Genomic DNA, 14,221 nt, shown 5'->3' on the forward strand with positions numbered 1-14,221 from the left:
TGTCTGCACCATTTTACATTCCCACCAGTGTATGAGGGGTTTAATTTATCCACATCCTCATAAGCTTGTTAATTTCCATTTTATTTTTTAATATAGCCATCTATGTAGGTGGGAAGTGGTACCTCCTTGTGGTTTTAATTTTCAGTTCCCTAATGACTAATGATGTTGAACATCTTCTCTTGCTCTCTGTGGCCGTCTGCACAAGGGCAGCAATGGATTTGCAGCATGAGAGCCCACCGTGTGTGAACTAATCCTGGTTCGCATTGGCAAACCACTTTGCTTCGCTGGACCTTGGTTTCCTGGCACAATGACTGCTTACTGAACCTGTGTCTGTCCAGGGAACAGAAACAGCAAAAAGGCTCTGACTGGGATCTCTGCGCGGGCAAAGAGCCACTACTCCCTAGAGTGAAGGAAAAGAAACAGAGGAATCCAGAGGGGCAGCTGAGATCAGAGCCCAGGCACCAGTCAGGTAATTCCATCTGGGGAAGAGGCGGCCGATCTCCTCACTTTCCGCCCTCAACAAGGTGGGCATGTTGTGGCAGGGCAGTAACCCTCCCCTCACCCACTAGGAGCTGATGGCAGTTGGGCTCTGTGAAGGTTCCTGTGTTGACCTGAAATGCAAAAAGGCAGCTGCCTGGCCAGGACAAAGCAGCTCAGGGCCCTCATTGTCCTTCTGCTTCCAGCCCTGAAAATTCCCACCACCTCTGCCCCAACAGCAGGGAAAGCAGGAGAAAGGGGGATGTGAGTCAGCCTGAGCCAAGAGCCAAAGCTGGGAGTAGCCGGGCTGCAGGTGGTCTTAGGGGGCCTGGGCCTGCTCAGGTCCTCTGTGAGGGAGCAGAACAGAGGCAGGGAATTCTGAGGAGTTAGGGGCATCAGCATGCCAGGAGTTAGGTGCTGCCCTGGGGTTGGTGCCAAACCCATGGATACCTTTTAAGTGTATAAAGATGGTTACACTGGGGAGTAGATCTGAGCAGGGGTGACTTCGATTTTCCCTTGAAATACTTCTGCATTTGTGAATATGGTTTTTCTTAAATAATAATCCAGCAAGTGTTACATCTGTCAATGGCAATAAAGAGTCAACAAAAATGTCTTCAAAATGGAAGGTTTTAGTTACCAGAGAGCTGCAGGTTCCTCAAGGGCCTAGAGACAATTGTTTCTAAGGCTCTTTATTTGCATCTCTCCCCTCCCTACACCCTGCCACAGGGAACAAGGTACTGGGAGGATACAAGCCCCAATTTAACACCCATCATCTCGGAGTGGCGGGATCACCTGTTATCTTCCTTTTGCTCTCTATGCTGCATGTGACTCCATTATGTGAACGTTATTTTGCAAGACGAGCATGCTCCTTTTTCGAACCGGAAAAATAAATCAAGGAAGGCGAAACCTGCAAGTCGCTGTGACTCCTTGGGACCCAGCACACCTCCACCCACCTAGGCGGTGTGGATACCCCCTGCAGCAGCCCCCCACCCCCACCCCGAAAGCCACTTCAGAGGTGACTAGCAGGTCGTTGGCAAACAGCGGGAGGTAACCGGGCGCAGGGAATGCCTGCTGTTGCAAGGAATCTGCCGCCCACCTGAGGAGGCAGCAAGCCAAGTATTAATATCCTCAGGCATATGCATGATACAAACTTGTAACTTCGTTTGAAAGTGTACTTATTCAAAGTTTTTCCCTCTAAATAGTTTTGCGACTGTTCAAAAATTTCCGTTATACTGTTCCTTCACATTCACGGTTTGCTCACTTGTCGGCAAGGACCCTACAAGGGGGGGGGACAAATTGGTACTTCAGAGCAGAGGGCGAAAGACGGGAGGCTTCATCTCCGCCTTTCCCAAGCTCACCTCTCCCACCGCCCCGCACCTGGGACCTTCTCAGGAGGTCCCACCCCCTCCCCTGGGCGGGGCCAACACTGAGGAATCCGGATTCCCAACCCCTCCGCCCCTCAGAAGCGCCCCACCTCCCGGGCGTCTCCGAGGAGACGCGGACGACGTGGGGAGGGGAGGCGGTCTACCCGGGGCCAGGCGGGAGCTGCTTTACGGCAGGGGCGGGCGGGGGGCGCAGTTGAGTCCCACCGGCTCCCGCGCGAGGATCGGAGCGGCCCGGGTCTCCCCTCGCGGCGCGCGGCCGCAGCCAGGTGGGTCCCCCCAGCCTCCTTCCTCTCCTTTCCCTTCCTTTCCCTGATGCAGGCGACGCGAGGCCGGGGTCTGGGCTCCGTCCGGTAGCCTTTGTGGTCCGGGGGCCCTCCCGGTCCTCCGGCGCCTGGGCAGCCTGTGCCGGGCGTGCGACGCAGGCCAATGGTGGCCGGGTCGGGCCGAGGGGGCGCCGCGTGGGCCGGGCCGGGGTGTGGCGTCTGGGCGAGGCTGGCTGAGCGAGGGCGCCGGGATTGTGCCGCCGCCTAAGTTCTGTGCCCTGACGCGTGTGGGGAGAGCGTCCAAGTAGAGCCCTTTGGGTCTCCCCGTCGACTGGCCTCGAAGCGTTTCCCTGTGGCCGGAAGGCGGGAGGCAGGAGGAGGGGTCGCCAGTTCCTTCTCCCTCCTTTCTTTCCTCGCCGTTTACGTGGTGGCCGGAGGGTCGGCTAGGTCCAGCGGGTCCGCTGCCGACAGGGTCTAGGCTTCTTGGAATGTATCCCTAGAGAAGTAACATTTCCTTTAAAGACGTGCCCCTACCAGGGACCGAGGGAAGAGTACGTGTCCTTCCGTTGCCGTTGGGCTCAAGTCCTCTACTTATCTTTTGCAAACTTCCGAAAATCTTAACAGGAAACGCATTGCCAATAATTGGCCGAGAAACTATTCCGCCGTGTAAATTTCCTGTTTATTTAAGCGAAACCAGATTTACATAATGGGTTGCAAGAATATGTGAGAAGATTCCACCCTCTTTATTTTAAATGGAATGGTGGAACTTAGGAGACCAGGGTTAATTTTCGCTAGTCGTTCGTGCTCCTGGTGTTTTGAAGCTTAGCAGGGGGTTGAATTTGAGGAGGTAAAACACCCCGAATGAAGAATGGATGAAGAAATCTAGCCTCTTAGATTCCTGTATATTTAAAACTGTTTTTAGGTCTTGCTATCGGCCATCAGACCTCTTGTATTTCCCTCATTAAAGGGAGCCTATTTAGTAGCAGCCAAAACTTCCGACAATCCATTCTGTCCACGTTTGGTTATTCATGAAACTGTCACATCCTGTTCAGTCTCTGGAGGAATCTGAAAAAGAATTAGGTTAATACAATTACATTTATAGACATGAACAACAGACAGAAGTTTAGTTTATGCACATGCATTTTTTTGTTGTTGTTGCATTTTATACGTGGTTTTTAAAAAATGCCGGTTAAACAGCCCTGCTATTGCTAGTGTTTACTACTGGGGAGTGGAATTTGGAGGAGGCTCTTTCGGATCATATTTAAACCACATCTCTGTGCTTAGAACTTTTTTAGACAAAACAGGAATTTCAACTATGATTCTTAAGCATAAAGTTTTTGAAAGAAATGATGGTTACCAAACAGCAAAGAGTTTAGGAATGAATTTTTGACCTAAAATTTTGACCTATAGGCCTGTTTCTAAGTATGCATTTAACGACATGGAAGAACAAGTCCCCAAATTTTCATGGGCTCTCCCCAAGTGATGGGAATACTGTTGGTTTATGTTTTGATCTTTCACAGTTCTGTGCAATAGAATCTGAAAGGAGGATTATTATCAGTGAAATAACTAAGCTTTTTAAAGAAATTACTTTACTTTATTTTTATTTTTATTTTGTTTTTTATTGAAGTACAGTCAGTTACAATGTGTCAATTTCTGGTGTACAGCACAATGTCCCAGTCATGCATATACATACATATATTCGTTTTCATATTCTTTAAAGAAATAATTTTAGATCATCAAATATAAGATACCAGTAGTAATACAAAAATATTTATAAGGTTGACCAATTAGATGGAGACAAAAAGTCCAGAAGGAAAGAAAACACGTTTATGCTGGATATTTCTAGACAGCAGTATTAAGCGTATGCATGTGCGTGTGCATGTGCGTGCACGCTTGTTTCCTGATAGTGCTACTGAGGCAGAAGTTTCCTCTTCTTTCCAAAATTTAAAAACTAACATAGTAAGTTCAGCAGAGAAGATGTGATGGCATGAAAAAGCAGGGATTTTTACATAAGGGGCTGCCTCTGTTTGCAGTGGGATCATACCCATTTTAGGGGTAAAGGGCACAAAGCAGTTGGCTCCACACTGTGTAAAAGCATCTGCCTATGAGATGGCGTTTGGCTCTCTGTATGTGTGAAACAAACCCTTGCAGGAAAATAGCAAGTAGTGACTTGAGACCACTTAAGATATGCCACATCCAAGACAGGACAAGAAACAGCAGGTAATGTAGTCCCCTCAGAAGGGCAGGTCATGGTTGGAAACCCATAATATATATAAGAGATTGTACAACAGTGCAGTTTTTGTTTAGATTTTTCTTACTATGCATGAGTCAGGTATCTTTGTGTATATTTAGTGTCCTTTTATGTTTCTTTCTCTGTGGGCTGTTGAAGTCTTTTTCTATTGCGTTCTTACTCTAAAACGATTTCTAGAGCTTGTTCTTTATGTAGTAGGAAGACTAGTGATGTGCGTTGAAAATAGTTTTTCCTGTTTGTCATTGCTTTACTAACTTTGTTTATGAAGTTTTTTTAATATGGTGAATTTTATCTATTGATATTTATCTGTGTTTTCTTTGATGGGTTTTGAGTCAAAGGTAGAAAGGCTTTCCCCGCTCCTGGGTTATAAAGGAATCAGCCCATGCTTTGTTTTAGTAGTTGTATGATTCTGTTCATTGTACATTTAATTCTTGGATCCATGTAGGGTTTATCCTGGTTTATTGTATGAAGTGCAGAATTAAGAACCCTTTTTTTTTTTTAATAGATGAGTACCCCTTTGTCCCAAATCTGTCTTTACCCCCACTTATTTGGGAGGCTACCTTGTCATATGCTAAATTCTTGTATGTTTTCGGGTCTGTTCTTGGACTCTGTTCTGCTCTATGTATGGTAGAGCTAGTCATCCCACCACGTGGCTACTCATTGGCAAAACTCTCCTGGGTATTCCTGCCTATTTATTTTTATTGTCCCTTATGAACAATGGAAAACAACGAGAAAGTCTTCAAAAACCTTTTAGATTTTCCTTAGGATTAGAATAGATTGGTTAATTAGCTGATGAAGAATTAACATACTCAAGAGGTTGAGTCTTTTTATTCAAGAATATAGTACATCTTTACTCTTGTTTAAGTCCACATTGTTGTCTTTTAGGACACGGAAAGCTTTCTTTATATAGGTTTCTCATGTTTTTGTTTGATTATTCCTAGGCATATAATCTTTGATTGCTGGTTCTGTAAATCCCTCCATTATATTTAGTAACAGGAAATACGTCCGTGGAATTTAGCTGAAAAAATAGAGCCCTTGATTATTAAGAATTTTGTTAACTTTATAGGAGTCAGTGGATGATATGTTTTCCATATTCTTATCAACCCAAAGAAAGGTGGAAAAGATTTGAAGCGTGTACCTCTTCGTGTACGTTGGATTTTCAAGCACTGAGTAGGTAAAAGTTGAGTAAAACCTTATAAATTAATTTCCCTGAAAAATTTTGTTTTACACCTCATTGGAAGGTGCTAAAACCCTTGCATTTCCCCTTCTTTACACGCTTGTTGAGATTACAAAGTTTTTGAAAGCTAATATTATGTGGGAAACATGCAGACTGAGGCCTGATTTCCTGAGCACAGGTTAGGGATCTGTCCCACACAATCTCCTGTGGTCTCTGCTCCGGTACTGTGAGCATGATGGTCTCGGTGTGTCCTTTTGACCAGAGATCACACTGTGACATGATGAAGATAGAGGAGACATCTTGCTTGAGGTCCCAGATATCTTCCAAACAAGAGGATCATGGAAGCCATGAAGCAAGGGTTGGCTTGACTATTGCAGATAAGAAATGTGGGCAACAGACCTTTATCTAGGGACTCTAGAGGATGATGTAAGATCTCAATTGATTAATTTTAAAAGGGCTTAGACAACCTTAGTTGTACCTAACAATATGGGCTAAAGAGTACTGTTGGAGCCTGTGAACCAGAATTTATTTAAGAGGATCAAAATTAACAGAACTCTAAATAGAATTCACCTATATCACCCTTTTCAAGGCCTAGTATAAAAAATGGTGAACAGTGGCTCTCTTCAAACTAGGAGATACAAAATGCTAGTCATTTTCTTCTTTAGGGTCTTTATCATTTCCCTTTACTCGTTGATGGTACACAGACCTTATTTGCTGATGAGAACTAAACAAAATTATATTAATCAGTTTGAAAAGTGGAGTCTAGCTCAAAGGATAGCATGAAATAATGCTTTCTTAGCCTGATAAGAGTCCAAGCATAGATGAAGCTCTAGACTGATTAGTTGGATTCCATCTCACTGTAATCCTGCTTTAGCTGAGGAGACAGGCAAAATAACACAGAATGGAGGCAGACACTTGCACATTCATCATTTGCACTTTTTAACTTTTTATACTGACTTCGATAAAATAGACGAGCCAGGTCTACTAAAATTGGTACATCTTAAACTGGGCAGGCAGGATGCATTTAGGAATATGTCTTTTGGAAACCATTTGGCAAAAATCGATCCCAAAATTGAAAGTACACGAAAATTTTGGTTCATTTTATTGCTTCTCTGAAAACAGAGAAGAGAATTACATAGACAAGTGAGTAGAGGAGTGTTTCCAAGAGGGTGTCCTTCAGCCAGGTTTGTAGAATTGAAAAGTAGGAAGGGATTAAAATGACCCTCTAGAGATGAATAGTGGGATGTCTAGTTATTCAGCTTTGGGAGGTGATATATACCACCTCCCTTAGAAAGAATAAGATGGTCGTACTTGTGGGCCGTAATCCTTGGGAGAAGTGTGTGCTCCTTTGAAGGAAAAAAGCAAAAAAGTCCTTGAAGAGTTGACTTCGATGAGTCTCATGCAGTATGGATCTAGAAAGAAAGATCTGTGTATATAGGGCATACTTCTGTGCCAGTACACACACAGACTGAGGTAGAAACAGACATTCACCTTCCACCTAAATGTTTCTTGCTCTCCTTGAGACAGTCTTTTGAGGATGAAAAGGATAACATAAAATTGTGACTTGCTTTTCTTTGGGGTCCATGGCACGAGGAGGAGGCTCTTTAGAATTTTCCTTGATGCCTCTCAGTAGATTGAAAGATTTCTAACAGCCTATGTTTGGAGCAGAACATTAATGTGTGGACCAAGAGGGAAAAAAAAACCCAAAACACAATTTAGCTGAATATTCCCAAACAGAATAGTGTATGTGCTGCTGGGGAAATCAGACATGGAGGCACGAAAAGAATAAATTTCATTCTGATTGTACTGTCTTGAGATAGCTTTACCTGGAGAGTGTGTTGAATGACGGCACAGTGAAGATTTTTTTTCCCTTCCATCTGCCACAACCATGCAAAACTATATTATAAAACTATCTGTGACTCGTAGTAAACTCATCATCACATAACATGTGTGGATTGCAAAGAAAAAAAGACTAAAAGATTGTCTTCATGTAACATGCTCGAGGTAAAACACATGAATACTTTAAAAATGACAGGTATCATAAATTTTTTCCTTATCAAACATCTAATGAAATGACTGAGATTAAACATGGGACAGACAGGAAGACATATCATTCCTAGGTCACGTAATTGCGTACATGACTGATTACAAATATAATAATCCATATCTGAAGAACAACACACACTATTGTAAACAAAACCCCCCCCCCCAAATTTTGTAACGATCACTGTATTAGACTAGAGATGTACCTGTTTACTAACATCCTTAAAGGAAGTTTGGACCAACTCCCTTTGACTCAAACTAAATAAGGCTACAACTTGAGGAAGTCTTTGAGGCGGTGGGAAAATGGAAGATGGATTGCTAAAGATACAGCTGCAGGTCCACTGCTGGGTGCCTCTATGGGCGAGTACTCGCTTTCTTGTGGTGAAGGCAGCTTGAGAGGACCCCTCAGAGACGAGGCCACTCAGGGTGGCGTACAAGGGTTTGAGGCGCCCGCCCGTCCCCCGTCCCCCGTCCCCCGTCCCCCGTCCCGCCAAAGTGGCCAAGATGTTGAGGCACCTTGCTTTTCGCCTGCCAGGTTGGAGCCTGCTTGGCATTTCTTTTTTTCGTCAGCGAAGGGCGGAGGGAGAGGACTGGGGAGAGGCAGGTTGCTGTTTCTGGTGCGATGCTGCCATCAAGAGGAACAGGTCCGCCAGTCGCCAGCCTCGCGGACCCTGTGCTGTCCCTTCCTGGGGAGGAGTGGCAGGGGCGTACAGTCGGGAACAAGGGCCCGGCCCGTGCCCCGGGAAATCAAGAGCTCCGCCAGCGAAGGGGCAGGAGGTGTGACCCGAGGCCTTAGAAGCTCCAGAGACGGGCACCGGGGGAAGGCGCTCGGCCCCCGTCCCGTCCCCCCACACACACCCCCCCCCGGCCCCCCTCCGCCGGTGCCTGGCTTGTAGGGTAGAGGAAGTGGAGGCTCCGGGACTCTGGCGGCCGCCATGTCTGGGCGGGACTAGAGGAAGCTGCTCGGTTGGAGCCCAGGCCAGGCCAGGGGCCGCCCTGGGCTGCCCCGGGGCCGCGGGCTTTTGGCCGCGTGCGTGCCCCTTCCCCTGGGAGTAAGAGCAGGTCCGGCCTGGGCAGGCCCAGGGCCCCCGAAGCCTCTCTGGGCCGCGTTGAGCCCAGCCAGAGTTGTGCTGCCATTGGCAGCAGTGGCGGAGTCCGGCCCAGTGCCGCTTTTCTGTCCAGCTCGGGGATGACGTGGGGAGCCTGGCTACCCAGTGCCAAGGGGGCCCGAGGCCCAGCGAGGGCTCGCAGTCGGAGTCCAGAGGGGAACGGCGCTCTCAGGACCAAGGAGACACTGCAGAAGGAGCCCTTCTCCTGAGCCAAGAATTTCTGCCATTTCCCGGGGTGTCCAGGATTCTGGCACAGGCCTGTCGTGTCCTGTCCCCAGGGCTCCCGGACCCACCTCCTCGAGAGGACAGCACAGGAGAGGAGCCGGGCCGAGCGGACCCCTGGGCCATGCCTTTGCAGACTTCGGCTTTGTCCCGAAGAGGCCCCGAGCCTCACTTCAGCGATGAGAAGGAAGGGCCCTGGCTTCCATTCAGCCCTGGCTCTCCAGGTCTTGACCCTGTGGCCCTGTGCTTGCGGCCGCAGCCCAGCGGGGAAATCAAGAAGAGGTCTCAAGACGCTGCCTAAGGCCCACCTCTGTTGGACTGAGCGAAAGGCGCGCGCGCGCGCGCGCGCCCCCCCCCCCCACCTCCCCTATCACCACCCCTCATCCAGCTTGTCTCCCAAGTGCATACTCCGGGCACACGACCGTTCCTTCTAGACCCTGACTGTCCCCACGGGCCTCTTCTGGAGCAAGCCCTGCGGTGGCTCGTTCCTGCGCTTTGCCCAGCTCTTAACCTGCCTGGGGGTCAGCAGGCTTGCGGGGCCGGGGGTGGCTGTAGCGGTGGTGCTGGTGGTTTGGTGGTAACGTACCGGGCGAGGCTTCGAACTCCAGGAACAAGTCTCCAGGCTGGACCCCTCCCTCCACACATTCCACTTGGCTTTCACCCCTCTTGGAAGGTTGCTGACACCCGCCCCCTGCCCCTTCTTTCACACTTGGGAGCCGGCCGAAACTCTGCCAACAGGCGGTCTCACGTGGGCAGAGCCCTTCCTTGGGGCCAGGGCCTGGCCTCCCTGATCTGACTGGTTCCCTGGCCCCAGGTGGTCTCAGTGTGCCCCCCTGGCTAGGGTCAGCGGCTGCCCCTGCGAACCTTGGGCCCCGTGGGAAAAATCTCCGGCGTCCCCCCAAACAAGAGGACCCGGGTCGTCCACGACGAGGGAGGCCCCCCGAGGACCAAGGCGTCCCCTGGCTGCAGCGTGCCCGTGCCCGTGCCCGTGCCCGAGCCCGAGCCCGAGATAGAAGGCGGAAAACTTTGGCCCTCGATCCCCTCCCTGCGGACGGTGATGTCCATCTCAGCGTGCTGATGTTGGCCCAGTTGTATCCCGTCCCGAGTGGGTCTGGATACCCAGTGTGATACGGGACAGGAAGGGCCTCATGGGGTCCTGTGGGGCATGGCACCCAGACCCTCTGTGGCGGGCGCAAAAGTAAACGAAACACACGCCGAACCGGAAGTGGAGCTGGAACTCGGGATGTGCGGCCCGCCTACGTTGCGCTTCCTTGTCTGGCTCCGGGACCAGACACTAATCGGGAAATTCTCCGTCCTGTCTGCAGAATGCTGCCCCTGACAGGGTGGCCGCCTCCTCCCCCTTTCCCCTCTGTCCACGTTGCTGGACCCGGGGCCTCCGACGGGGCAGCGGCAACGGGTCCTGGGTTCCCCCGGGATCCCACCGGCGGACCTGGGTCCCGCAAGGAGGGCAGAGTTTCGGGGGCCGGACGCCCTGGATGGGGTAGCTTCAGCTCCTGGTTCCGGAACATGGCGGCTGCCGAGGCCACGCCCCCAAGGCTGGGAAGCCCGGCCGGCCTGACAGCCAGGGGCTCCCGGGTGGGCGAGCTCGGCTCCCACCACCTCCTTTCGCTCCCGCACCTTACTCTGGCGGTGTTCCGGAGTTGGCCGCCCCCACCCCCACCCCCACCGGGAATCCTCTGAGTGAACCAGACCCACCCTTCGTCCCATCACAGGCCCTTGCCCACGGTATCCACAGGCAGGGTTTGGAGGCCGTGCTCAAAAAGCTTCCGCTTGATGGCACTGTTGCTCCAGAAATGCCAACCACCCTTGCGAGCGTGGCCTCTCCCTCCGCCCTTTGTGGATCAAAAAAGGCCCAGGGAGGCCCAAGAGCCATCCAGGCCCTGCAAGTGGGGTTGGCTCTACTGGTCTACTGGGGTGTTGCGCGGAGGTGGTGTCTCTCTCCCCTTCGGGGCTTCTCGTGGGCAGAAGGCCGGTACATGTGCGGACAGCCAAAGGGATGCGTGTGTATCCGTGGCTCCATCTCCGCTTCGCTCTAGTCCACACTTCCTGGCGACCGGGGACCCTGTTTATGTCTGCGCACTTGGGGACCGGTACCCATACGGGTCTTCTCAGGCAGAAGCCTAGCTCTCTCAGGACACTGATTCAGAGCTCGAGGTGGCACGGGGACCCGCATGTCCCCTCTTGTTGCGTGGTTGTCTCTCTCCTGCTCTCCTCCAGCTACCTCAACGGGCCTAAGGGCTCCGGAGCAGGCCCAAGAGGGGCTAGGCCACGGGGACAGCGGGAGGAACTGACAGGGACCCGGGGAGCTGGGGTGGATTGTTCCTGCTCACCTCCAGGGGGGCTCGGGAAGTCACTCTGCCAGCGAGTGCCCTCGGGAGGTTGTGGTGGTAGGGGTCCTGGGCAGTGGAGGGGGGGAGGGTGGGGGAGGATGTGCGCGTATGCGTGCGGGTTTGAAGTCCATGGGACAGGTGCAGAGCTCAGTGTCTCCATCCACACAGATACAGGACCTTGGTGAGGGCCATTAGTTCAGCGGACCCTTCTGGGAAGCTCTCCACGGGAGTGTGTTCCGTACTCTACCCTCAAACCCCGGACTCGTTCGCACCTATGTACTTACGTATTTACGTACGTAAGGGTGCGCGTGTGTCGTAAGGAGGTACGTGTACCAGGGACACACGTGCACTTGCGTATGTGTGCGTATGCGTGTATATTCACATAGACCGTTCCTTCTCTCGTACTTTTCCCCTGTGAGTGCGTTGGAGGTGCCACCGTGGAGGGAGATGTATTATCCCAGTCAAGGCAGAAGCCCTCACCGGTGCACCGTGGCGGCTCCTCACTTGTGCCTCCGCCTTGCGACCCCCTCCCTGCAGTGGGAAAGACGTGGGATTGTTGTGTGCGCGCGCTCGCGGGCTTGAATGCAGGTGAAAGCAAGCCGACGCACAGAGGGCCGTGTCCATCTCGCCTGCTCTGGGACCCCACCGGGCTGACGTAGCAATGTAGGCTCTTTTGCGTTCGTTGGCTCTCAGCGTTGTAGGTCCCCTGGCCTTGGTGTGTCTGTGCAGAGTCAGGTCCTGTCCTGCTAGATCCTCTCCTTTTCTTTTGCGACCACCAGCCAGGGTAGAGTGCCCTTGTCTCAGCTGGGGCGGGGTGCGGGATGCTGGGGGGAATGGCGGGGAGCAGGGAGGAGCCTGCCTTGTTTCACCTGTCCCTTGTCTTTGGACACTAGGGCCCTCTCTTCTTTCTGCCTCCCTTCCTCCCTGTCATCGATGGAGGCGCCGCGCGCCGAGGCGTGCAGAGTCGTAGTTACCCAGGCGCCAGGTGTGCGTGGTGGCGTCACCGGGGTTCGTTTTCCGGGCTCGGCGTCCACCCGGAGCAAAGCTGTGGGGTAGCCGAGCCCGGAAAACTCGCACCGCCCCCCCTCCGACTCCCCCCCCCCCCCCCCCCCGGTCCCAGGACACAAGGCCTCGTCCCCGGGAAGTCAGTGCAGTGGAGCTGTGTGCGGCCAGGGATGGGAGAGCTTGGTGACTGCTTACCAGCCCGTCATAGGAGCTGCCTGTCAGTGGAGGGTCTGCCTTTCCAGTTGCGGTGGAGGGCGCGGGCTTGCCAAGTTACCCATCGCTATCCCGCCACAGTCCCTCGGGTCCAGAGCCGAGGAGGAGAGCTCTGCGGCTATAAACGCTAAGGTGATGGCTGTGGTTCCCACGGAAGACAGATTGGTGGTGGGGGGAGGTATGATCCAGGTTTGACCCGACACGGTCCTTCCTGTAAGAGCTCCTTCCGTCCGACACCCGCGCAATTTCCAAAGGACGAGTGCGGTTGATTTTTCACACCCTGCTTTCCTCGGAAGTTTTGCTGGTCCCGGGGAGCTGGTACGAATAGTCACCGAAGACACTGTCGAGGTTGCCTGGGCCGGGGCTGCACGCGGCCCGTTGTTAACCAGCAGCGTGGCGGTCCCTCACTGAGTGAAGGGCGTTGGGCTCTCTCTCTCGTTGCAGAGGAGGCAGAGCGCGGAAGGAAAGGTGGAGAAGGGACATCATCGGGGACGTCGGTCCATCTCTAGGCGCTGGTGTTCTGGGTGAGTGAGTGCTTTCTGTTCCCTTCCTTCTCCTCTTCCAAAAGAGTTTATTTCATCATGGGAAAGAGGCAGTGATTCTGGTATGTCGGCAAGCCTCGAGGAGGAGAGACTCCCAAGGTAGGTTCCCGGCAGCGGGGGGACACTGGTGTACTAGGCCGGAGTTTTCCGCCGTGGCAGAGAAAGGCTCTCGAGGCAGGTCGTGATTGTGGAGTGGGAAGGAAGAGATGCTTGGACGAGCATGTGGATCATCCGTGTACATGCGGGCGATCGGCACGTGGAAACTGAGGTCAGTGTCCTGCAGGACCGGGGAGAGTGGAGAGGAATTGGGCCCGAGCCAGGGCCTGGGGCGTGTGCACCTGCGACCGGGACCCAGATTGGCCTCCAGCTTCTGTGGAGCTTAACTGCCAGCGACGTGATCATTCGGCCGCCCACCTCACCCACGAGAAGCCGCGGTCTCAGCCCCAAGGGGGCACAGGCGGTTGGTGACCCTTTGAGGAGATCCAGGCCTGTTAGGCCTTTGGCCTTTTGTGCTGTGAGGGCAGGAGCCCCGTATGCCTGTTCCTCCCCTCGCCTCCTGAGCACCCTTGGGCCCAGCTCGCTCCACCCTGGCACTCGCCCAGGCCGGGAAGGCCATGGGAGGGCGCTCTTGCTGGATTATTGAGAGGTTGCGCCGGCTGGACGTTTGGGAAGGGGGATGCGGACGAGACTGGGTGACCCGTGAGATTGTGTCTCGCCAGGCACGGGCCGGATGTGACTCGAACTCTGTGCCCACACTCAGTGTGTTTCCCAAGGTCTTCGGCTTGGGAACCGATTGCTAAAGATACAGCTGCAGGTCCACTGCTGGGTGCCTCGATGGGGGAGTCCTCGCTTTTTTGTGGTGAAGGCAGCTTGAGAGGACCCCTCAGAGACCAGGCCACTCAGGGTGGCGTACAAGGGTTTGAGGCGCCCGCCCGTCCCCCGTCCCCCGTCCCCCGTCCCGCCAAAGTGGCCAAGATGTTGAGGCACCTTGCTTTTCGCCTGCCAGGTTGGAGCCTGCTTGGCATTTCTTTTTTTCGTCAGCGAAGGGCGGAGGGAGAGGACTGGGGAGAGGCAGGTTGCTGTTTCTGGTGCGATGCTGCCATCAAGAGGAACAGGTCCGCCAGTCGCCAGCCTCGCGGACCCTGTGCTGTCCCTTCCTGGGGAGGAGTGGCAGGGGCGTACA

General features: G+C 52.7%; 1 long non-coding RNA gene across 9 annotated transcripts in view; it reads left to right on the forward strand.

Moving 5' to 3' along the window:
- The first annotated feature begins 1,995 nt into the window (after nt 1–1,995).
- Nucleotides 1,996–14,221, forward strand: part of LOC116152181 (uncharacterized) — a 123,525-nt gene continuing 111,299 nt past the window's right edge. For 8 of the 9 annotated variants that reach the window (XR_010379366.1, XR_010379372.1, XR_010379367.1 and 5 more), the window contains exons 1-2: nt 1,996–2,128; nt 12,941–13,020. This is a non-coding gene — a long non-coding RNA (uncharacterized LOC116152181). Of the gene's footprint in view, nt 2,129–11,355; nt 11,602–12,940; nt 13,021–14,221 lie in introns of those variants that run through there. The other variant, XR_010379365.1, reaches the window with a different exon arrangement.

The sequence above is a fragment of the Camelus dromedarius genome, chromosome X (assembly GCF_036321535.1).
Source record: "Camelus dromedarius isolate mCamDro1 chromosome X, mCamDro1.pat, whole genome shotgun sequence".
NCBI classification, from domain to species: Eukaryota; Metazoa; Chordata; class Mammalia; order Artiodactyla; family Camelidae; genus Camelus; species Camelus dromedarius.